Here is a 20,848-nt window from a genome sequence, read left to right as displayed (position 1 = left end):
GTTCTGTCCTTACTTTCAGACGCCCCGCCCTACTTTACCCGTTCGGGTAGTCGATAACGTTTTGATTTTCGACGCCGAGACCCGGGCTGGGCTGTGGGTCCCGCGTAGCGCAGTAATTCCGTCCGTACGTGTGAGGACAACGGAGGGAGAGTCCCCCGCGGCCGAACCTGAGGTACTACCGTGGCGCGGTCGGCCGCCGCAAAAGAGGCGAGATGGAACGCCGGCCGCGGGAGGCGCCATAACTAGGTTGGGCGCGCATTACCTAGCGGGTGCGATCATACCAGCACTAACGCACCGGATCCCATCAGAACTCCGAAGTTAAGCGTGCTTGGGCGAGAGTAGTACTAGGATGGGTGACCCCCTGGGAAGTCCTCGTGTTGTCAACCCCTCTTTTTGCCCCCGGCTTGAGCGTTCTGTTCTTACTTTCAGACGCCTCGGCCCTATTTACCCGTAGGGTAGGAATAACCTTTTGATTTCTCTCGACGCCGAGACCCGGGCTGGGGCTGGTCCCGCGTAGCGCAGTAATTCCGTCCGTATGTGAGGACAACGAAGGAGAGTCCCCCGCGGCCGAACCTGACGTACTGCCGTGGTCGGTCGCCGCCGCGAAGAAGACGAGATGGAACGCCGGCCGTGGGAGGCGGCGTAACTAGCTTGGGCGGCATTCCCTAGCGGTGCGATCATACCAGCACGAACGCACCGGATCCCATCTCTCGGCCCTATTTTACCCGTAGGGTAGGCATTCCTTTTCGATTTCTCGACGCCGAGACCGGTGCTGGGGCTGGGTCCTACGTAGCGCGTTCGAGAGTAATTCCGTCCGTAAGTGTTGCACCGCTGGGAAGTCCTCGTGTTGCACCCCTCTTTTTGCCCCCGGGCTTGAGCGTTCTGTCCTTACTTTCAGACGCCCCGGCCCTACTTTACCCGTCGGGTAGGCTATAACGTTTTGATTTCTCGACGCCGAGACCCGGGCTGGGGCTGGGTCCCGCGTAGCGCAGTAATTCCGTCCGTACGTGTGAGGACAACGGAGGGAGAGTCCCCCGCGGCCGAACCTGAGGTACTACCGTGGCGCGTCGGCCGCCGCAAAGAAGGCGAGATGGAACGCCGGCCGCGGGAGGCGCCATAACTAGGTTGGGCGCGCATTACCTAGCGGGTGCGATCATACCAGCACTAACGCACCGATCCCATCAGAACTCCGAAGTTAAGCGTGCTTGGGCGAGAGTAGTACTAGGATGGGTGACCCCCTGGGAAGTCCTCGTGTTGCACCCCCCTCTTTTTTGCCCCCCGGGCTTGAGCGTTATGTTTCTTACTTTCAGACCAGCGCCTCGGCCCTATTTTACCCGTAGGGTAGGAATAACCTTTTGATTTCTCGACGCCGAGACCCGGCTGGGGCTGGGTCCCGCGTAGCGCAGTAATTCCGTCCGTAAGTGTGAGGACAACGGAAGGAGAGTCCCCGCGGCCGAACCTGACGTACTGCCGTGGCGGTCGGCCGCCGCGAAGAAGACGAGATGGAACGCCGGCCGTGGGAGGCGGCGTAACTAGCTTGGGCGGGCATTCCCTAGCGGGTGCGATCATACCAGCACGAACGCACCGGATCCCATCTCTCGGCCCTATTTTACCCGTAGGGTAGGCATTCCTTTTCGATTTCTCGACGCCGAGACCGGTGCTGGGGCTGGGTCCTACGTAGCGCGTTCGAGAGTAATTCCGTCCGTAAGTGTTGCACCGCTGGGAAGTCCTCGTGTTGCACCCCTCTTTTTGCCCCCGGGCTTGAGCGTTCTGTCCTTACTTTCAGACGCCCCGGCCCTACTTTACCCGTCGGGTAGGCTATAACGTTTTGATTTCTCGACGCCGAGACCCGGGCTGGGGCTGGGTCCCGCGTAGCGCAGTAATTCCGTCCGTACGTGTGAGGACAACGGAGGGAGAGTCCCCCGCGGCCGAACCTGAGGTACTACCGTGGCGCGTCGGCCGCCGCAAAGAAGGCGAGATGGAACGCCGGCCGCGGGAGGCGCCATAACTAGGTTGGGCGCGCATTACCTAGCGGGTGCGATCATACCAGCACTAACGCACCGGATCCCATCAGAACTCCGAAGTTAAGCGTGCTTGGGCGAGAGTAGTACTAGGATGGGTGACCCCCTGGGAAGTCCTCGTGTTGCACCCCTCTTTTTTGCCCCCGGGCTTGAGCGTTATGTTCTTACTTTCAGACGCCTCGGCCCTATTTTACCCGTAGGGTAGGAATAACCTTTTGATTTCTCGACGCCGAGACCCGGGCTGGGGCTGGGTCCCGCGTAGCGCAGTAATTCCGTCCGTAAGTGTGAGGACAACGGAAGGAGAGTCCCCCGCGGCCGAACCTGACGTACTGCCGTGGCGGTCGGCCGCCGCGAAGAAGACGAGATGGAACGCCGGCCGTGGGAGGCGGCGTAACTAGCTTGGGCGGGCATTCCCTAGCGGGTGCGATCATACCAGCACGAACGCACCGGATCCCATCTCTCGGCCCTATTTTACCCGTAGGGTAGGCATTCCTTTTCGATTTCTCGACGCCGAGACCGGTGCTGGGGCTGGGTCCTACGTAGCGCGTTCGAGAGTAATTCCGTCCGTAAGTGTTGCACCGCTGGGAAGTCCTCGTGTTGCACCCCTCTTTTTGCCCCCGGGCTTGAGCGTTCTGTCCTTACTTTCAGACGCCCCGCCCTACTTTACCCGTCGGGTAGGCTATAACGTTTTGATTTCTCGACGCCGAGACCCGGGCTGGGGCTGGGTCCCGCGTAGCGCAGTAATTCCGTCCGTACGTGTGAGGACAACGGAGGGAGAGTCCCCCGCGGCCGAACCTGAGGTACTACCGTGGCGCGTCGGCCGCCGCAAAGAAGGCGAGATGGAACGCCGGCCGCGGGAGGCGCCATAACTAGGTTGGGCGCGCATTACCTAGCGGGTGCGATCATACCAGCACTAACGCACCGGATCCCATCAGAACTCCGAAGTTAAGCGTGCTTGGGCGAGAGTAGTACTAGGATGGGTGACCCCCTGGGAAGTCCTCGTGTTGCACCCCTCTTTTTTGCCCCCGGGCTTGAGCGTTCTGTTCTTACTTTCAGACGCCTCGGCCCTATTTTACCCGTAGGGTAGGAATAACCTTTTGATTTCTCGACGCCGAGACCCGGGCTGGGGCTGGGTCCCGCGTAGCGCAGTAATTCCGTCCGTAAGTGTGAGGACAACGGAAGGAGAGTCCCCCGCGGCCGAACCTGACGTACTGCCGTGGCGGTCGGCCGCCGCGAAGAAGACGAGATGGAACGCCGGCCGTGGGAGGCGGCGTAACTAGCTTGGGCGGGCATTCCCTAGCGGGTGCGATCATACCAGCACGAACGCACCGGATCCCATCTCTCGGCCCTATTTTACCCGTAGGGTAGGCATTCCTTTTCGATTTCTCGACGCCGAGACCGGTGCTGGGGCTGGGTCCTACGTAGCGCGTTCGAGAGTAATTCCGTCCGTAAGTGTTGCACCGCTGGGAAGTCCTCGTGTTGCACCCCTCTTTTTGCCCCCGGGCTTGAGCGTTCTGTCCTTACTTTCAGACGCCCCGGCCCTACTTTACCCGTCGGGTAGGCTATAACGTTTTGATTTCTCGACGCCGAGACCCGGGCTGGGGCTGGGTCCCGCGTAGCGCAGTAATTCCGTCCGTACGTGTGAGGACAACGGAGGGAGAGTCCCCCGCGGCCGAACCTGAGGTACTACCGTGGCGCGTCGGCCGCCGCAAAGAAGGCGAGATGGAACGCCGGCCGCGGGAGGCGCCATAACTAGGTTGGGCGCGCATTACCTAGCGGGTGCGATCATACCAGCACTAACGCACCGGATCCCATCAGAACTCCGAAGTTAAGCGTGCTTGGGCGAGAGTAGTACTAGGATGGGTGACCCCCTGGGAAGTCCTCGTGTTGCACCCCTCTTTTTTGCCCCCGGGCTTGAGCGTTCTGTTCTTACTTTCAGACGCCTCGGCCCTATTTTACCCGTAGGGTAGGAATAACCTTTTGATTTCTCGACGCCGAGACCCGGGCTGGGGCTGGGTCCCGCGTAGCGCAGTAATTCCGTCCGTAAGTGTGAGGACAACGGAAGGAGAGTCCCCCGCGGCCGAACCTGACGTACTGCCGTGGCGGTCGGCCGCCGCGAAGAAGACGAGATGGAACGCCGGCCGTGGGAGGCGGCGTAACTAGCTTGGGCGGGCATTCCCTAGCGGGTGCGATCATACCAGCACGAACGCACCGGATCCCATCTCTCGGCCCTATTTTACCCGTAGGGTAGGCATTCCTTTTCGATTTCTCGACGCCGAGACCGGTGCTGGGGCTGGGTCCTACGTAGCGCGTTCGAGAGTAATTCCGTCCGTAAGTGTTGCACCGCTGGGAAGTCCTCGTGTTGCACCCCTCTTTTTGCCCCCGGGCTTGAGCGTTCTGTCCTTACTTTCAGACGCCCCGGCCCTACTTTACCCGTCGGGTAGGCTATAACGTTTTGATTTCTCGACGCCGAGACCCGGGCTGGGGCTGGGTCCCGCGTAGCGCAGTAATTCCGTCCGTACGTGTGAGGACAACGGAGGGAGAGTCCCCCGCGGCCGAACCTGAGGTACTACCGTGGCGCGTCGGCCGCCGCAAAGAAGGCGAGATGGAACGCCGGCCGCGGGAGGCGCCATAACTAGGTTGGGCGCGCATTACCTAGCGGGTGCGATCATACCAGCACTAACGCACCGGATCCCATCAGAACTCCGAAGTTAAGCGTGCTTGGGCGAGAGTAGTACTAGGATGGGTGACCCCCTGGGAAGTCCTCGTGTTGCACCCCTCTTTTTTGCCCCCGGGCTTGAGCGTTATGTTCTTACTTTCAGACGCCTCGGCCCTATTTTACCCGTAGGGTAGGAATAACCTTTTGATTTCTCGACGCCGAGACCCGGGCTGGGGCTGGGTCCCGCGTAGCGCAGTAATTCCGTCCGTAAGTGTGAGGACAACGGAAGGAGAGTCCCCCGCGGCCGAACCTGACGTACTGCCGTGGCGGTCGGCCGCCGCGAAGAAGACGAGATGGAACGCCGGCCGTGGGAGGCGGCGTAACTAGCTTGGGCGGGCATTCCCTAGCGGGTGCGATCATACCAGCACGAACGCACCGGATCCCATCTCTCGGCCCTATTTTACCCGTAGGGTAGGCATTCCTTTTCGATTTCTCGACGCCGAGACCGGTGCTGGGGCTGGGTCCTACGTAGCGCGTTCGAGAGTAATTCCGTCCGTAAGTGTTGCACCGCTGGGAAGTCCTCGTGTTGCACCCCTCTTTTTGCGCCCCGGGCTTGAGCGTTCTGTCCTTACTTTCAGACGCCCCGGCCCTACTTTACCCGTCGGGTAGGCTATAACGTTTTGATTTCTCGACGCCGAGACCCGGGCTGGGGCTGGGTCCCGCGTAGCGCAGTAATTCCGTCCGTACGTGTGAGGACAACGGAGGGAGAGTCCCCCGCGGCCGAACCTGAGGTACTACCGTGGCGCGTCGGCCGCCGCAAAGAAGGCGAGATGGAACGCCGGCCGCGGGAGGCGCCATAACTAGGTTGGGCGCGCATTACCTAGCGGGTGCGATCATACCAGCACTAACGCACCGGATCCCATCAGAACTCCGAAGTTAAGCGTGCTTGGGCGAGAGTAGTACTAGGATGGGTGACCCCCTGGGAAGTCCTCGTGTTGCACCCCTCTTTTTTGCCCCCGGGCTTGAGCGTTCTGTTCTTACTTTCAGACGCCTCGGCCCTATTTTACCCGTAGGGTAGGAATAACCTTTTGATTTCTCGACGCCGAGACCCGGCTGGGGCTGGGTCCCGCGTAGCGCAGTAATTCCGTCCGTAAGTGTGAGGACAACGGAAGGAGAGTCCCCCGCGGCCGAACCTGACGTACTGCCGTGGCGGTCGGCCGCCGCGAAGAAGACGAGATGGAACGCCGGCCGTGGGAGGCGGCGTAACTAGCTTGGGCGGGCATTCCCTAGCGGGTGCGATCATACCAGCACGAACGCACCGGATCCCATCTCTCGGCCCTATTTTACCCGTAGGGTAGGCATTCCTTTTCGATTTCTCGACGCCGAGACCGGTGCTGGGGCTGGGTCCTACGTAGCGCGTTCGAGAGTAATTCCGTCCGTAAGTGTTGCACCGCTGGGAAGTCCTCGTGTTGCACCCCTCTTTTTGCCCCCGGGCTTGAGCGTTCTGTCCTTACTTTCAGACGCCCCGGCCCTACTTTACCCGTCGGGTAGGCTATAACGTTTTGATTTCTCGACGCCGAGACCCGGGCTGGGGCTGGGTCCCGCGTAGCGCAGTAATTCCGTCCGTACGTGTGAGGACAACGGAGGGAGAGTCCCCCGCGGCCGAACCTGAGGTACTACCGTGGCGCGTCGGCCGCCGCAAAGAAGGCGAGATGGAACGCCGGCCGCGGGAGGCGCCATAACTAGGTTGGGCGCGCATTACCTAGCGGGTGCGATCATACCAGCACTAACGCACCGGATCCCATCAGAACTCCGAAGTTAAGCGTGCTTGGGCGAGAGTAGTACTAGGATGGGTGACCCCCTGGGAAGTCCTCGTGTTGCACCCCTCTTTTTTGCCCCCGGGCTTGAGCGTTCTGTTCTTACTTTCAGACGCCTCGGCCCTATTTTACCCGTAGGGTAGGAATAACCTTTTGATTTCTCGACGCCGAGACCCGGGCTGGGGCTGGGTCCCGCGTAGCGCAGTAATTCCGTCCGTAAGTGTGAGGACAACGGAAGGAGAGTCCCCCGCGGCCGAACCTGACGTACTGCCGTGGCGGTCGGCCGCCGCGAAGAAGACGAGATGGAACGCCGGCCGTGGGAGGCGGCGTAACTAGCTTGGGCGGGCATTCCCTAGCGGGTGCGATCATACCAGCACGAACGCACCGGATCCCATCTCTCGGCCCTATTTTACCCGTAGGGTAGGCATTCCTTTTCGATTTCTCGACGCCGAGACCGGTGCTGGGGCTGGGTCCTACGTAGCGCGTTCGAGAGTAATTCCGTCCGTAAGTGTTGCACCGCTGGGAAGTCCTCGTGTTGCACCCCTCTTTTTGCCCCCGGGCTTGAGCGTTCTGTCCTTACTTTCAGACGCCCCGGCCCTACTTTACCCGTCGGGTAGGCTATAACGTTTTGATTTCTCGACGCCGAGACCCGGGCTGGGGCTGGGTCCCGCGTAGCGCAGTAATTCCGTCCGTACGTGTGAGGACAACGGAGGGAGAGTCCCCCGCGGCCGAACCTGAGGTACTACCGTGGCGCGTCGGCCGCCGCAAAGAAGGCGAGATGGAACGCCGGCCGCGGGAGGCGCCATAACTAGGTTGGGCGCGCATTACCTAGCGGGTGCGATCATACCAGCACTAACGCACCGGATCCCATCAGAACTCCGAAGTTAAGCGTGCTTGGGCGAGAGTAGTACTAGGATGGGTGACCCCCTGGGAAGTCCTCGTGTTGCACCCCTCTTTTTTGCCCCCGGGCTTGAGCGTTCTGTTCTTACTTTCAGACGCCTCGGCCCTATTTTACCCGTAGGGTAGGAATAACCTTTTGATTTCTCGACGCCGAGACCCGGGCTGGGGCTGGGTCCCGCGTAGCGCAGTAATTCCGTCCGTAAGTGTGAGGACAACGGAAGGAGAGTCCCCCGCGGCCGAACCTGACGTACTGCCGTGGCGGTCGGCCGCCGCGAAGAAGACGAGATGGAACGCCGGCCGTGGGAGGCGGCGTAACTAGCTTGGGCGGGCATTCCCTAGCGGGTGCGATCATACCAGCACGAACGCACCGGATCCCATCTCTCGGCCCTATTTTACCCGTAGGGTAGGCATTCCTTTTCGATTTCTCGACGCCGAGACCGGTGCTGGGGCTGGGTCCTACGTAGCGCGTTCGAGAGTAATTCCGTCCGTAAGTGTTGCACCGCTGGGAAGTCCTCGTGTTGCACCCCTCTTTTTGCCCCGGGCTTGAGCGTTCTGTCCTTACTTTCAGACGCCCCGGCCCTACTTTACCCGTCGGGTAGGCTATAACGTTTTGATTTCTCGACGCCGAGACCCGGGCTGGGGCTGGGTCCCGCGTAGCGCAGTAATTCCGTCCGTACGTGTGAGGACAACGGAGGGAGAGTCCCCCGCGGCCGAACCTGAGGTACTACCGTGGCGCGTCGGCCGCCGCAAAGAAGGCGAGATGGAACGCCGGCCGCGGGAGGCGCCATAACTAGGTTGGGCGCGCATTACCTAGCGGGTGCGATCATACCAGCACTAACGCACCGGATCCCATCTCGGATACCGAAGGCTCCGATTTCGAAGCGTGCTTGGGCGGGTTAGTAGCGTAGAGATGGGTGTGCACCCTGGGAAGTCCTCGTGTTGCACCCCTCTTTTTGCCCCCGGGCTTGAGCGTTCTGTTCTTACTTTCAGACGCCTCGGCCCTATTTTACCCGTAGGGTAGGAATAACCTTTTGATTTCTCGACGCCGAGACCCGGGCTGGGGCTGGGTCCCGCGTAGCGCAGTAATTCCGTCCGTAAGTGTGAGGACAACGGAAGGAGAGTCCCCCGCGGCCGAACCTGACGTACTGCCGTGGCGGTCGGCCGCCGCGAAGAAGACGAGATGGAACGCCGGCCGTGGGAGGCGGCGTAACTAGCTTGGGCGGGCATTCCCTAGCGGGTGCGATCATACCAGCACGAACGCACCGGATCCCATCAGAATTCCGAAGTTAAGCGTGCTTGGGCGAGAGTAGTACTTGATGGGTTGCACCCCTGGGAAGTCCTCGTGTTGCACCCCTCTTTTTTGCCCCCGGGCTTGAGCGTTCTGTCCTTACTTTCAGACGCCCCGGCCCTACTTTACCCGTCGGGTAGGCTAACGTTTTGATTTCTCGACGCCGAGACCCGGGCTGGGGCTGGGTCCCGCGTAGCGCAGTAATTCCGTCCGTACGTGTGAGGACAACGGAGGGAGAGTCCCCCGCGGCCGAACCTGAGGTACTACCGTGGCGCGTCGGCCGCCGCAAAGAAGGCGAGATGGAACGCCGGCCGCGGGAGGCGCCATAACTAGGTTGGGCGCGCATTCCTAGCGGGTGCGATCATACCAGCACTAACGCACGGATCCCATCCGCCCTCACCCGATAGGCATCCGATTTCCGACGCCGAGACGTGCTGGGCTGGGAGTAGCGTGAGTAGTACTGGTGTGTTCACCCTGGAAGTCCTCGTGTTGCACCCCTCTTTTTGCCCCCGGGCTTGAGCGTTCTGTTCTTACTTTCAGACGCCTCGGCCCTATTTTACCCGTAGGGTAGGAATAACCTTTTGATTTCTCGACGCCGAGACCCGGGCTGGGGCTGGGTCCCGCGTAGCGCAGTAATTCCGTCCGTAAGTGTGAGGACAACGGAGGAGAGTCCCCCGCGGCCGAACCTGACGTACTGCCGTGGCGGTCGGCCGCCGCGAAGAAGCGAGATGGAACGCCGGCCGTGGGAGGCGGCGTAACTAGCTTGGGCGGGCATTCCCTAGCGGGTGCGATCATACCAGCACGAACGCACCGGATCCCATCAGAACTCCGATTTCTAAGCCGTGCTTGGGCGAGAGTAGTAGCTTCGAAGGTGACCACCGCTGGGAAGTCCTCGTGTTGCACCCCTTTTTTTGCCCCCGGGCTTGAGCGTTCTGTCCTTACTTTCAGACGCCCCGGCCCTACTTTACCCGTCGGGTAGGCTATAACGTTTTGATTTCTCGACGCCGAGACCCGGGCTGGGGCTGGGTCCCGCGTAGCGCAGTAATTCCGTCCGTACGTGTGAGGACAACGGAGGGAGAGTCCCCCGCGGCCGAACCTGAGGTACTACCGTGGCGCGTCGGCCGCCGCAAAGAAGGCGAGATGGAACGCCGGCCGCGGGAGGCGCCATAACTAGGTTGGGCGCGCATTACCTAGCGGGTGCGATCATACCAGCACTAACGCACCGGATCCCATCAGAACTCCGAAGTTAAGCGTGCTTGGGCGAGAGTAGTACTAGGATGGGTGACCCCCTGGGAAGTCCTCGTGTTGCACCCCTCTTTTTTGCCCCCGGGCTTGAGCGTTCTGTTCTTACTTTCAGACGCCTCGGCCCTATTTTACCCGTAGGGTAGGAATAACCTTTTGATTTCTCGACGCCGAGACCCGGGCTGGGGCTGGGTCCCGCGTAGCGCAGTAATTCCGTCCGTAAGTGTGAGGACAACGGAAGGAGAGTCCCCCGCGGCCGAACCTGACGTACTGCCGTGGCGGTCGGCCGCCGCGAAGAAGACGAGATGGAACGCCGGCCGTGGGAGGCGGCGTAACTAGCTTGGGCGGGCATTCCCTAGCGGGTGCGATCATACCAGCACGAACGCACCGGATCCCATCTCTCGGCCCTATTTTACCCGTAGGGTAGGCATTCCTTTTCGATTTCTCGACGCCGAGACCGGTGCTGGGGCTGGGTCCTACGTAGCGCGTTCGAGAGTAATTCCGTCCGTAAGTGTTGCACCGCTGGGAAGTCCTCGTGTTGCACCCCTCTTTTTGCCCCCGGGCTTGAGCGTTCTGTCCTTACTTTCAGACGCCCCGGCCCTACTTTACCCGTCGGGTAGGCTATAACGTTTTGATTTCTCGACGCCGAGACCCGGGCTGGGGCTGGGTCCCGCGTAGCGCAGTAATTCCGTCCGTACGTGTGAGGACAACGGAGGGAGAGTCCCCCGCGGCCGAACCTGAGGTACTACCGTGGCGCGTCGGCCGCCGCAAAGAAGGCGAGATGGAACGCCGGCCGCGGGAGGCGCCATAACTAGGTTGGGCGCGCATTACCTAGCGGGTGCGATCATACCAGCACTAACGCACCGGATCCCATCAGAACTCCGAAGTTAAGCGTGCTTGGGCGAGAGTAGTACTAGGATGGGTGACCCCCTGGGAAGTCCTCGTGTTGCACCCCTCTTTTTTGCCCCCGGGCTTGAGCGTTCTGTTCTTACTTTCAGACGCCTCGGCCCTATTTTACCCGTAGGGTAGGAATAACCTTTTGATTTCTCGACGCCGAGACCCGGCTGGGGCTGGGTCCCGCGTAGCGCAGTAATTCCGTCCGTAAGTGTGAGGACAACGGAAGGAGAGTCCCCCGCGGCCGAACCTGACGTACTGCCGTGGCGGTCGGCCGCCGCGAAGAAGACGAGATGGAACGCCGGCCGTGGGAGGCGGCGTAACTAGCTTGGGCGGGCATTCCCTAGCGGGTGCGATCATACCAGCACGAACGCACCGGATCCCATCTCTCGGCCCTATTTTACCCGTAGGGTAGGCATTCCTTTTCGATTTCTCGACGCCGAGACCGGTGCTGGGGCTGGGTCCTACGTAGCGCGTTCGAGAGTAATTCCGTCCGTAAGTGTTGCACCGCTGGGAAGTCCTCGTGTTGCACCCCTCTTTTTGCCCCCGGGCTTGAGCGTTCTGTCCTTACTTTCAGACGCCCCGGCCCTACTTTACCCGTCGGGTAGGCTATAACGTTTTGATTTCTCGACGCCGAGACCCGGGCTGGGGCTGGGTCCCGCGTAGCGCAGTAATTCCGTCCGTACGTGTGAGGACAACGGAGGGAGAGTCCCCCGCGGCCGAACCTGAGGTACTACCGTGGCGCGTCGGCCGCCGCAAAGAAGGCGAGATGGAACGCCGGCCGCGGGAGGCGCCATAACTAGGTTGGGCGCGCATTACCTAGCGGGTGCGATCATACCAGCACTAACGCACCGGATCCCATCAGATCCGAACTCCTTGAGCGAGCGTGCTTGGGAGGGTAGAGTATAGGGGTGTGACCCCCTGGGAAGTCCTCGTGTTGCACCCCTCTTTTTGCCCCGGGCTTGAGCGTTCTGTTCTTACTTTCAGACGCCTCGGCCCTATTTTACCCGTAGGGTAGGAATAACCTTTTGATTTCTCGACGCCGAGACCCGGGCTGGGGCTGGGTCCCGCGTAGCGCAGTAATTCCGTCCGTAAGTGTGAGGACAACGGAAGGAGAGTCCCCCGCGGCCGAACCTGACGTACTGCCGTGGCGGTCGGCCGCCGCGAAGAAGACGAGATGGAACGCCGGCCGTGGGAGGCGGCGTAACTAGCTTGGGCGGGCATTCCCTAGCGGGTGCGATCATACCAGCACGAACGCACCGGATCCCATCAGAATTCGATTTTAGGTGCTTGGGCTGAGAGTAGTACTAGGATGGTTGACCCGCTGGGAAGTCCTCGTGTTGCACCCCTCTTTTTGCCCCCGGGCTTGAGCGTTCTGTCCTTACTTTCAGACGCCCCGGCCCTACTTTACCCGTCGGGTAGGCTATAACGTTTTGATTTCTCGACGCCGAGACCCGGGCTGGGGCTGGGTCCCGCGTAGCGCAGTAATTCCGTCCGTACGTGTGAGGACAACGGAGGGAGAGTCCCCCGCGGCCGAACCTGAGGTACTACCGTGGCGCGTCGGCCGCCGCAAAGAAGGCGAGATGGAACGCCGGCCGCGGGAGGCGCCATAACTAGGTTGGGCGCGCATTACCTAGCGGGTGCGATCATACCAGCACTAACGCACCGGATCCCATCAGAACCCTCGATCCGAGCGAGCGTGCTGGGCTGGGTAGTAGTAGAGTATGGGTGACCCCTGGGAAGTCCTCGTGTTGCACCCCTCTTTTTTGCCCCCGGGCTTGAGCGTTCTGTTCTTACTTTCAGACGCCTCGGCCCTATTTTACCCGTAGGGTAGGAATAACCTTTTGATTTCTCGACGCCGAGACCCGGGCTGGGGCTGGGTCCCGCGTAGCGCAGTAATTCCGTCCGTAAGTGTGAGGACAACGGAAGGAGAGTCCCCCGCGGCCGAACCTGACGTACTGCCGTGGCGGTCGGCCGCCGCGAAGAAGACGAGATGGAACGCCGGCCGTGGGAGGCGGCGTAACTAGCTTGGGCGGGCATTCCCTAGCGGGTGCGATCATACCAGCACGAACGCACCGGATCCCATCTCTCGGCCCTATTTTACCCGTAGGGTAGGCATTCCTTTTCGATTTCTCGACGCCGAGACCGGTGCTGGGGCTGGGTCCTACGTAGCGCGTTCGAGAGTAATTCCGTCCGTAAGTGTTGCACCGCTGGGAAGTCCTCGTGTTGCACCCCTCTTTTTGCCCCCGGGCTTGAGCGTTCTGTCCTTACTTTCAGACGCCCCGGCCCTACTTTACCCGTCGGGTAGGCTATAACGTTTTGATTTCTCGACGCCGAGACCCGGGCTGGGGCTGGGTCCCGCGTAGCGCAGTAATTCCGTCCGTACGTGTGAGGACAACGGAGGGAGAGTCCCCCGCGGCCGAACCTGAGGTACTACCGTGGCGCGTCGGCCGCCGCAAAGAAGGCGAGATGGAACGCCGGCCGCGGGAGGCGCCATAACTAGGTTGGGCGCGCATTACCTAGCGGGTGCGATCATACCAGCACTAACGCACCGGATCCCATCAGAACTCCGAAGTTAAGCGTGCTTGGGCGAGAGTAGTACTAGGATGGGTGACCCCCTGGGAAGTCCTCGTGTTGCACCCCTCTTTTTTGCCCCCGGGCTTGAGCGTTATGTTCTTACTTTCAGACGCCTCGGCCCTATTTTACCCGTAGGGTAGGAATAACCTTTTGATTTCTCGACGCCGAGACCCGGGCTGGGGCTGGGTCCCGCGTAGCGCAGTAATTCCGTCCGTAAGTGTGAGGACAACGGAAGGAGAGTCCCCCGCGGCCGAACCTGACGTACTGCCGTGGCGGTCGGCCGCCGCGAAGAAGACGAGATGGAACGCCGGCCGTGGGAGGCGGCGTAACTAGCTTGGGCGGGCATTCCCTAGCGGGTGCGATCATACCAGCACGAACGCACCGGATCCCATCTCTCGGCCCTATTTTACCCGTAGGGTAGGCATTCCTTTTCGATTTCTCGACGCCGAGACCGGTGCTGGGGCTGGGTCCTACGTAGCGCGTTCGAGAGTAATTCCGTCCGTAAGTGTTGCACCGCTGGGAAGTCCTCGTGTTGCACCCCTCTTTTTGCCCCCGGGCTTGAGCGTTCTGTCCTTACTTTCAGACGCCCCGGCCCTACTTTACCCGTCGGGTAGGCTATAACGTTTTGATTTCTCGACGCCGAGACCCGGGCTGGGGCTGGGTCCCGCGTAGCGCAGTAATTCCGTCCGTACGTGTGAGGACAACGGAGGGAGAGTCCCCCGCGGCCGAACCTGAGGTACTACCGTGGCGCGTCGGCCGCCGCAAAGAAGGCGAGATGGAACGCCGGCCGCGGGAGGCGCCATAACTAGGTTGGGCGCGCATTACCTAGCGGGTGCGATCATACCAGCACTAACGCACCGGATCCCATCAGAACTCCGAAGTTAAGCGTGCTTGGGCGAGAGTAGTACTAGGATGGGTGACCCCCTGGGAAGTCCTCGTGTTGCACCCCTCTTTTTTGCCCCCGGGCTTGAGCGTTCTGTTCTTACTTTCAGACGCCTCGGCCCTATTTTACCCGTAGGGTAGGAATAACCTTTTGATTTCTCGACGCCGAGACCCGGGCTGGGGCTGGGTCCCGCGTAGCGCAGTAATTCCGTCCGTAAGTGTGAGGACAACGGAAGGAGAGTCCCCCGCGGCCGAACCTGACGTACTGCCGTGGCGGTCGGCCGCCGCGAAGAAGACGAGATGGAACGCCGGCCGTGGGAGGCGGCGTAACTAGCTTGGGCGGGCATTCCCTAGCGGGTGCGATCATACCAGCACGAACGCACCGGATCCCATCTCTCGGCCCTATTTTACCCGTAGGGTAGGCATTCCTTTTCGATTTCTCGACGCCGAGACCGGTGCTGGGGCTGGGTCCTACGTAGCGCGTTCGAGAGTAATTCCGTCCGTAAGTGTTGCACCGCTGGGAAGTCCTCGTGTTGCACCCCTCTTTTTGCCCCCGGGCTTGAGCGTTCTGTCCTTACTTTCAGACGCCCCGGCCCTACTTTACCCGTCGGGTAGGCTATAACGTTTTGATTTCTCGACGCCGAGACCCGGGCTGGGGCTGGGTCCCGCGTAGCGCAGTAATTCCGTCCGTACGTGTGAGGACAACGGAGGGAGAGTCCCCCGCGGCCGAACCTGAGGTACTACCGTGGCGCGTCGGCCGCCGCAAAGAAGGCGAGATGGAACGCCGGCCGCGGGAGGCGCCATAACTAGGTTGGGCGCGCATTACCTAGCGGGTGCGATCATACCAGCACTAACGCACCGGATCCCATCAGAACTCCGAAGTTAAGCGTGCTTGGGCGAGAGTAGTACTAGGATGGGTGACCCCCTGGGAAGTCCTCGTGTTGCACCCCTCTTTTTTGCCCCCGGGCTTGAGCGTTCTGTTCTTACTTTCAGACGCCTCGGCCCTATTTTACCCGTAGGGTAGGAATAACCTTTTGATTTCTCGACGCCGAGACCCGGGCTGGGGCTGGGTCCCGCGTAGCGCAGTAATTCCGTCCGTAAGTGTGAGGACAACGGAAGGAGAGTCCCCCGCGGCCGAACCTGACGTACTGCCGTGGCGGTCGGCCGCCGCGAAGAAGACGAGATGGAACGCCGGCCGTGGGAGGCGGCGTAACTAGCTTGGGCGGGCATTCCCTAGCGGGTGCGATCATACCAGCACGAACGCACCGGATCCCATCTCTCGGCCCTATTTTACCCGTAGGGTAGGCATTCCTTTTCGATTTCTCGACGCCGAGACCGGTGCTGGGGCTGGGTCCTACGTAGCGCGTTCGAGAGTAATTCCGTCCGTAAGTGTTGCACCGCTGGGAAGTCCTCGTGTTGCACCCCTCTTTTTGCCCCCGGGCTTGAGCGTTCTGTCCTTACTTTCAGACGCCCCGGCCCTACTTTACCCGTCGGGTAGGCTATAACGTTTTGATTTCTCGACGCCGAGACCCGGGCTGGGGCTGGGTCCCGCGTAGCGCAGTAATTCCGTCCGTACGTGTGAGGACAACGGAGGGAGAGTCCCCCGCGGCCGAACCTGAGGTACTACCGTGGCGCGTCGGCCGCCGCAAAGAAGGCGAGATGGAACGCCGGCCGCGGGAGGCGCCATAACTAGGTTGGGCGCGCATTACCTAGCGGGTGCGATCATACCAGCACTAACGCACCGGATCCCATCAGAACTCCGAAGTTAAGCGTGCTTGGGCGAGAGTAGTACTAGGATGGGTGACCCCCTGGGAAGTCCTCGTGTTGCACCCCTCTTTTTTGCCCCCGGGCTTGAGCGTTCTGTTCTTACTTTCAGACGCCTCGGCCCTATTTTACCCGTAGGGTAGGAATAACCTTTTGATTTCTCGACGCCGAGACCCGGGCTGGGGCTGGGTCCCGCGTAGCGCAGTAATTCCGTCCGTAAGTGTGAGGACAACGGAAGGAGAGTCCCCCGCGGCCGAACCTGACGTACTGCCGTGGCGGTCGGCCGCCGCGAAGAAGACGAGATGGAACGCCGGCCGTGGGAGGCGGCGTAACTAGCTTGGGCGGGCATTCCCTAGCGGGTGCGATCATACCAGCACGAACGCACCGGATCCCATCTCTCGGCCCTATTTTACCCGTAGGGTAGGCATTCCTTTTCGATTTCTCGACGCCGAGACCGGTGCTGGGGCTGGGTCCTACGTAGCGCGTTCGAGAGTAATTCCGTCCGTAAGTGTTGCACCGCTGGGAAGTCCTCGTGTTGCACCCCTCTTTTTGCCCCCGGGCTTGAGCGTTCTGTCCTTACTTTCAGACGCCCCGGCCCTACTTTACCCGTCGGGTAGGCTATAACGTTTTGATTTCTCGACGCCGAGACCCGGGCTGGGGCTGGGTCCCGCGTAGCGCAGTAATTCCGTCCGTACGTGTGAGGACAACGGAGGGAGAGTCCCCCGCGGCCGAACCTGAGGTACTACCGTGGCGCGTCGGCCGCCGCAAAGAAGGCGAGATGGAACGCCGGCCGCGGGAGGCGCCATAACTAGGTTGGGCGCGCATTACCTAGCGGGTGCGATCATACCAGCACTAACGCACCGGATCCCATCAGAACTCCGAAGTTAAGCGTGCTTGGGCGAGAGTAGTACTAGGATGGGTGACCCCCTGGGAAGTCCTCGTGTTGCACCCCTCTTTTTTGCCCCCGGGCTTGAGCGTTCTGTTCTTACTTTCAGACGCCTCGGCCCTATTTTACCCGTAGGGTAGGAATAACCTTTTGATTTCTCGACGCCGAGACCCGGGCTGGGGCTGGGTCCCGCGTAGCGCAGTAATTCCGTCCGTAAGTGTGAGGACAACGGAAGGAGAGTCCCCCGCGGCCGAACCTGACGTACTGCCGTGGCGGTCGGCCGCCGCGAAGAAGACGAGATGGAACGCCGGCCGTGGGAGGCGGCGTAACTAGCTTGGGCGGGCATTCCCTAGCGGGTGCGATCATACCAGCACGAACGCACCGGATCCCATCTCTCGGCCCTATTTTACCCGTAGGGTAGGCATTCCTTTTCGATTTCTCGACGCCGAGACCGGTGCTGGGGCTGGGTCCTACGTAGCGCGTTCGAGAGTAATTCCGTCCGTAAGTGTTGCACCGCTGGGAAGTCCTCGTGTTGCACCCCTCTTTTTGCCCCCGGGCTTGAGCGTTCTGTCCTTACTTTCAGACGCCCCGGCCCTACTTTACCCGTCGGGTAGGCTATAACGTTTTGATTTCTCGACGCCGAGACCCGGGCTGGGGCTGGGTCCCGCGTAGCGCAGTAATTCCGTCCGTACGTGTGAGGACAACGGAGGGAGAGTCCCCCGCGGCCGAACCTGAGGTACTACCGTGGCGCGTCGGCCGCCGCAAAGAAGGCGAGATGGAACGCCGGCCGCGGGAGGCGCCATAACTAGGTTGGGCGCGCATTACCTAGCGGGTGCGATCATACCAGCACTAACGCACCGGATCCCATCAGAACTCCGAAGTTAAGCGTGCTTGGGCGAGAGTAGTACTAGGATGGGTGACCCCCTGGGAAGTCCTCGTGTTGCACCCCTCTTTTTGCCCCCGGGCTTGAGCGTTCTGTTCTTACTTTCAGACGCCTCGGCCCTATTTTACCCGTAGGGTAGGAATAACCTTTTGATTTCTCGACGCCGAGACCCGGGCTGGGGCTGGGTCCCGCGTAGCGCAGTAATTCCGTCCGTAAGTGTGAGGACAACGGAAGGAGAGTCCCCCGCGGCCGAACCTGACGTACTGCCGTGGCGGTCGGCCGCCGCGAAGAAGACGAGATGGAACGCCGGCCGTGGGAGGCGGCGTAACTAGCTTGGGCGGGCATTCCCTAGCGGGTGCGATCATACCAGCACGAACGCACCGGATCCCATCTCTCGGCCCTATTTTACCCGTAGGGTAGGCATTCCTTTTCGATTTCTCGACGCCGACCCCCTGGGAAGTCCTCGTGTTGCACCCCTCTTTTTTGCCCCCGGGCTTGAGCGTTCTGTCCTTACTTTCAGACGCCTCGGCCCTACTTTACCCGTAGGGTAGGAATAACGTTTTGATTTCTCGACGCCGAGACCCGGGCTGGGGCTGGGTCCCGCGTAGCGCAGTAATTCCGTCCGTAAGTGTGAGGACAACGGAAGGAGAGTCCCCCGCGGCCGAACCTGACGTACTACCGTGGCGGTCGGCCGCCGCGAAGAAGACGAGATGGAACGCCGGCCGTGGGAGGCGGCATAACTAGCTTGGGCGGGCATTCCCTAGCGGGTGCGATCATACCAGCACGAACGCACCGGATCCCATCTCTCGGCCTATTTTACCTGCAGGGTAGGCATTCCTTTTCGATTTCTCGACGCCGAGACCGGTGCTGGGGCTGGGTCCTACGTAGCGCGTTCGAGAGTATTCCGTCCGTAAGTGTTGCACCGCTGGGAAGTCCTCGTGTTGCACCCCTCTTTTTGCCCCCGGGCTTGAGCGTTCTGTCCTTACTTTCAGACGCCTCGGCCCTACTTTACCCGTAGGGTAGGCTATAACGTTTTGATTTCTCGACGCCGAGACCCGGGCTGGGGCTGGGTCCCGCGTAGCGCAGTAATTCCGTCCGTAAGTGTGAGGACAACGGAGGGAGAGTCCCCCGCGGCCGAACCTGAGGTACTACCGTGGCGGTCGGCCGCCGCAAAGAAGACGAGATGGAACGCCGGCCGCGGGAGGCGCCATAACTAGGTTGGGCGCGCATTACCTAGCGGGTGCGATCATACCAGCACTAACGCACCGGATCCCATTAGAATTCCGAAGTTAAGCGTGCTTGGGCGAGAGTAGTACTAGGATGGGTGACCCCCTGGGAAGTCCTCGTGTTGCACCCCTCGTTTTTGCCCCCGGGCTTGAGCGTTCTGTTCTTACTTTCAGACGCCTCGGCCCTATTTTACCCGTAGGGTAGGAATAACTTTTGATTTCTCGACGCCGAGACCCGGGCTGGGGCTGGGTCCCGCGTAGCGCAGTAATTCCGTCCGTAAGTGTGAGGACAACGGAAGGAGAGTCCCCCGCGGCCGAACCTGACGTACTACCGTGGCGGTCGGCCGCCGCGAAGAAGACGAGATGGAACGCCGGCCGTGGGAGGCGGCATAACTAGCTTGGGCGGGCATTCCCTAGCGGGTGCGATCATACCAGCACGAACGCACCGGATCCCATCTCTCGGCCCTATTTTACCCGTGGGTAGGCATTCCTTTTCGATTCTCGACGGTGACCCCCTGGGAAGTCCTCGTGTTGCACCCCTCTTTTTTGCCCCCGGGCTTGAGCGTTCTGTTCTTACTTTCAGACGCCTCGGCCCTATTTTACCCGTAGGGTAGGAATAACCTTTTGATTTCTCGACGCCGAGACCCGGGCTGGGGCTGGGTCCCGCGTAGCGCAGTAATTCCGTCCGTAAGTGTGAGGACAACGGAAGGAGAGTCCCCCGCGGCCGAACCTGACGTACTGCCGTGGCGGTCTGCCGCCGCGAAGAAGACGAGATGGAACGCCGGCCGTGGGAGGCGGCGTAACTAGCTTGGGCGGGCATTCCCTAGCGGGTGCGATCATACCAGCACGAACGCACCGGATCCCATCTCTCGGCCCTATTTTACCCGTAGGGTAGGCATTCCTTTTCGATTTCTCGACGCCGAGACCGGTGCTGGGGCTAGGTCCTACGTAGCGCGTTCGAGAGTAATTCCGTCCGTAAGTGTTGCACCCCTCTTTTGCCCCCGGGTTTGAGCGTTCTGTCCTTACTTTCAGACGCCTCGGCCCTATTTTACCCGTCGGGTAGGCTATAACGTTTTGATTTCTCGACGCCGAGACCCAGGCTGGGGCTGGGTCCCGCGTAGCGCAGTAATTCCGTCCGTAAGTGTGAGGACAACGGAGGGAGAGTCCCCCGCGGCCGAACCTGACGTACTACCGTGGCGCGTCGGCCGCCGCAAAGAAGGCGAGACGGAACGCCGGCCGCGGGAGGCGCCATAACTAGGCTGGGCGCGCATTACCTAGCGGGTGCGATCATACCAGCATTAACGCACCGGATTCCATCAGAACTCCGAAGTCAAGCGTGCTTGGGCGAGAGTAGTCCTAGGATGGGTGACCCCCTGGGAAGTCCTCGTGTTGCACCCCTCTTTTTTGCCCCCGGGCTTTGAGCGTTCTGTTCTTACTTTCAGACGCCTCGGCCCTATTTTACCCGTAGGGTAGGAATAACTTTTTGATTTCTCGACGCCGAGACCCGGGCTGGGGCTGGGTCCCACGTAGCGCAGTAATTCCGTCCGTAAGTGTGAGGACAACGGAGGGAGAGTCCCCCGCGGCCGAACCTGACGTACTACCGTGGCGCGTCGGCCGCCGCAAAGAAGGCGAGACGGAACGCCGGCCGCGGAAGGCGCCATAACTAGGCTGGGCGCGCATTACCTAGCGGGTGCGATCATACCAGCATTAACGCACCGGATCCCATCAGAACTCCGAAGTCAAGCGTGCTTTGGCGAGAGTAGTACTAGGATGGGTGACCCCCTGGGAAGTCCTCGTGTTGCACCCCTC

At 61.0% G+C, this 20,848-nt stretch overlaps 21 non-coding genes and 2 pseudogenes across 21 annotated transcripts; all 23 read left to right on the top strand.

Moving 5' to 3' along the window:
• The first annotated feature begins 267 nt into the window (after window positions 1–267).
• On the top strand, window positions 268–386 carry LOC127257750 (5S ribosomal RNA). Its single transcript, XR_007840081.1, has one exon. It is a non-coding gene; the product is annotated as a 5S ribosomal RNA (ribosomal RNA).
• Window positions 387–1,145: 759 nt separating this feature from the next.
• On the top strand, window positions 1,146–1,263 carry LOC127257712 (5S ribosomal RNA). The gene has a single exon (XR_007840067.1). It is a non-coding gene; the product is annotated as a 5S ribosomal RNA (ribosomal RNA).
• A 770-nt stretch (window positions 1,264–2,033) lies between these two features.
• LOC127257646 (5S ribosomal RNA) lies at window positions 2,034–2,152 on the top strand. Its single transcript, XR_007840039.1, has one exon. It is a non-coding gene; the product is annotated as a 5S ribosomal RNA (ribosomal RNA).
• Window positions 2,153–2,915: 763 nt separating this feature from the next.
• LOC127257642 (5S ribosomal RNA) lies at window positions 2,916–3,034 on the top strand. The gene has a single exon (XR_007840038.1). It is a non-coding gene; the product is annotated as a 5S ribosomal RNA (ribosomal RNA).
• Window positions 3,035–3,798: 764 nt separating this feature from the next.
• LOC127257640 (5S ribosomal RNA) lies at window positions 3,799–3,917 on the top strand. The gene has a single exon (XR_007840037.1). It is a non-coding gene; the product is annotated as a 5S ribosomal RNA (ribosomal RNA).
• Window positions 3,918–4,681: 764 nt separating this feature from the next.
• LOC127257637 (5S ribosomal RNA) lies at window positions 4,682–4,800 on the top strand. The gene has a single exon (XR_007840036.1). It is a non-coding gene; the product is annotated as a 5S ribosomal RNA (ribosomal RNA).
• Window positions 4,801–5,565: 765 nt separating this feature from the next.
• Window positions 5,566–5,684, top strand: LOC127257632 (5S ribosomal RNA). The gene has a single exon (XR_007840035.1). It is a non-coding gene; the product is annotated as a 5S ribosomal RNA (ribosomal RNA).
• Window positions 5,685–6,447: 763 nt separating this feature from the next.
• Window positions 6,448–6,566, top strand: LOC127257626 (5S ribosomal RNA). The gene has a single exon (XR_007840034.1). It is a non-coding gene; the product is annotated as a 5S ribosomal RNA (ribosomal RNA).
• A 764-nt stretch (window positions 6,567–7,330) lies between these two features.
• Window positions 7,331–7,449, top strand: LOC127257622 (5S ribosomal RNA). Its single transcript, XR_007840033.1, has one exon. It is a non-coding gene; the product is annotated as a 5S ribosomal RNA (ribosomal RNA).
• A 1,183-nt stretch (window positions 7,450–8,632) lies between these two features.
• On the top strand, window positions 8,633–8,751 carry LOC127257558 (5S ribosomal RNA). Its single transcript, XR_007840011.1, has one exon. It is a non-coding gene; the product is annotated as a 5S ribosomal RNA (ribosomal RNA).
• A 717-nt stretch (window positions 8,752–9,468) lies between these two features.
• On the top strand, window positions 9,469–9,591 carry LOC127257602 (5S ribosomal RNA; annotated as a pseudogene).
• A 289-nt stretch (window positions 9,592–9,880) lies between these two features.
• On the top strand, window positions 9,881–9,999 carry LOC127257617 (5S ribosomal RNA). The gene has a single exon (XR_007840032.1). It is a non-coding gene; the product is annotated as a 5S ribosomal RNA (ribosomal RNA).
• A 764-nt stretch (window positions 10,000–10,763) lies between these two features.
• LOC127257611 (5S ribosomal RNA) lies at window positions 10,764–10,882 on the top strand. The gene has a single exon (XR_007840031.1). It is a non-coding gene; the product is annotated as a 5S ribosomal RNA (ribosomal RNA).
• Window positions 10,883–12,053: 1,171 nt separating this feature from the next.
• Window positions 12,054–12,170, top strand: LOC127257606 (5S ribosomal RNA; annotated as a pseudogene).
• Window positions 12,171–13,345: 1,175 nt separating this feature from the next.
• Window positions 13,346–13,464, top strand: LOC127257553 (5S ribosomal RNA). The gene has a single exon (XR_007840008.1). It is a non-coding gene; the product is annotated as a 5S ribosomal RNA (ribosomal RNA).
• A 764-nt stretch (window positions 13,465–14,228) lies between these two features.
• On the top strand, window positions 14,229–14,347 carry LOC127257820 (5S ribosomal RNA). Its single transcript, XR_007840132.1, has one exon. It is a non-coding gene; the product is annotated as a 5S ribosomal RNA (ribosomal RNA).
• A 764-nt stretch (window positions 14,348–15,111) lies between these two features.
• On the top strand, window positions 15,112–15,230 carry LOC127257761 (5S ribosomal RNA). The gene has a single exon (XR_007840106.1). It is a non-coding gene; the product is annotated as a 5S ribosomal RNA (ribosomal RNA).
• Window positions 15,231–15,994: 764 nt separating this feature from the next.
• On the top strand, window positions 15,995–16,113 carry LOC127257701 (5S ribosomal RNA). Its single transcript, XR_007840065.1, has one exon. It is a non-coding gene; the product is annotated as a 5S ribosomal RNA (ribosomal RNA).
• A 764-nt stretch (window positions 16,114–16,877) lies between these two features.
• Window positions 16,878–16,996, top strand: LOC127257651 (5S ribosomal RNA). The gene has a single exon (XR_007840042.1). It is a non-coding gene; the product is annotated as a 5S ribosomal RNA (ribosomal RNA).
• A 764-nt stretch (window positions 16,997–17,760) lies between these two features.
• On the top strand, window positions 17,761–17,879 carry LOC127257520 (5S ribosomal RNA). The gene has a single exon (XR_007839991.1). It is a non-coding gene; the product is annotated as a 5S ribosomal RNA (ribosomal RNA).
• A 1,172-nt stretch (window positions 17,880–19,051) lies between these two features.
• LOC127257653 (5S ribosomal RNA) lies at window positions 19,052–19,170 on the top strand. The gene has a single exon (XR_007840043.1). It is a non-coding gene; the product is annotated as a 5S ribosomal RNA (ribosomal RNA).
• A 1,148-nt stretch (window positions 19,171–20,318) lies between these two features.
• On the top strand, window positions 20,319–20,437 carry LOC127257733 (5S ribosomal RNA). Its single transcript, XR_007840071.1, has one exon. It is a non-coding gene; the product is annotated as a 5S ribosomal RNA (ribosomal RNA).
• Window positions 20,438–20,727: 290 nt separating this feature from the next.
• Window positions 20,728–20,846, top strand: LOC127257686 (5S ribosomal RNA). Its single transcript, XR_007840062.1, has one exon. It is a non-coding gene; the product is annotated as a 5S ribosomal RNA (ribosomal RNA).
• Window positions 20,847–20,848: the final 2 nt, after the last annotated feature.

This window comes from Andrographis paniculata, unplaced genomic scaffold, assembly GCF_009805555.1.
Source record: "Andrographis paniculata isolate CXL003 unplaced genomic scaffold, ASM980555v1 Contig145END, whole genome shotgun sequence".
In the NCBI taxonomy this organism is placed as follows: Eukaryota; Viridiplantae; Streptophyta; class Magnoliopsida; order Lamiales; family Acanthaceae; genus Andrographis; species Andrographis paniculata.
Note: the sequence above shows the minus strand (reverse complement) of the source record. Positions and strands in the feature narration are given on the sequence as shown.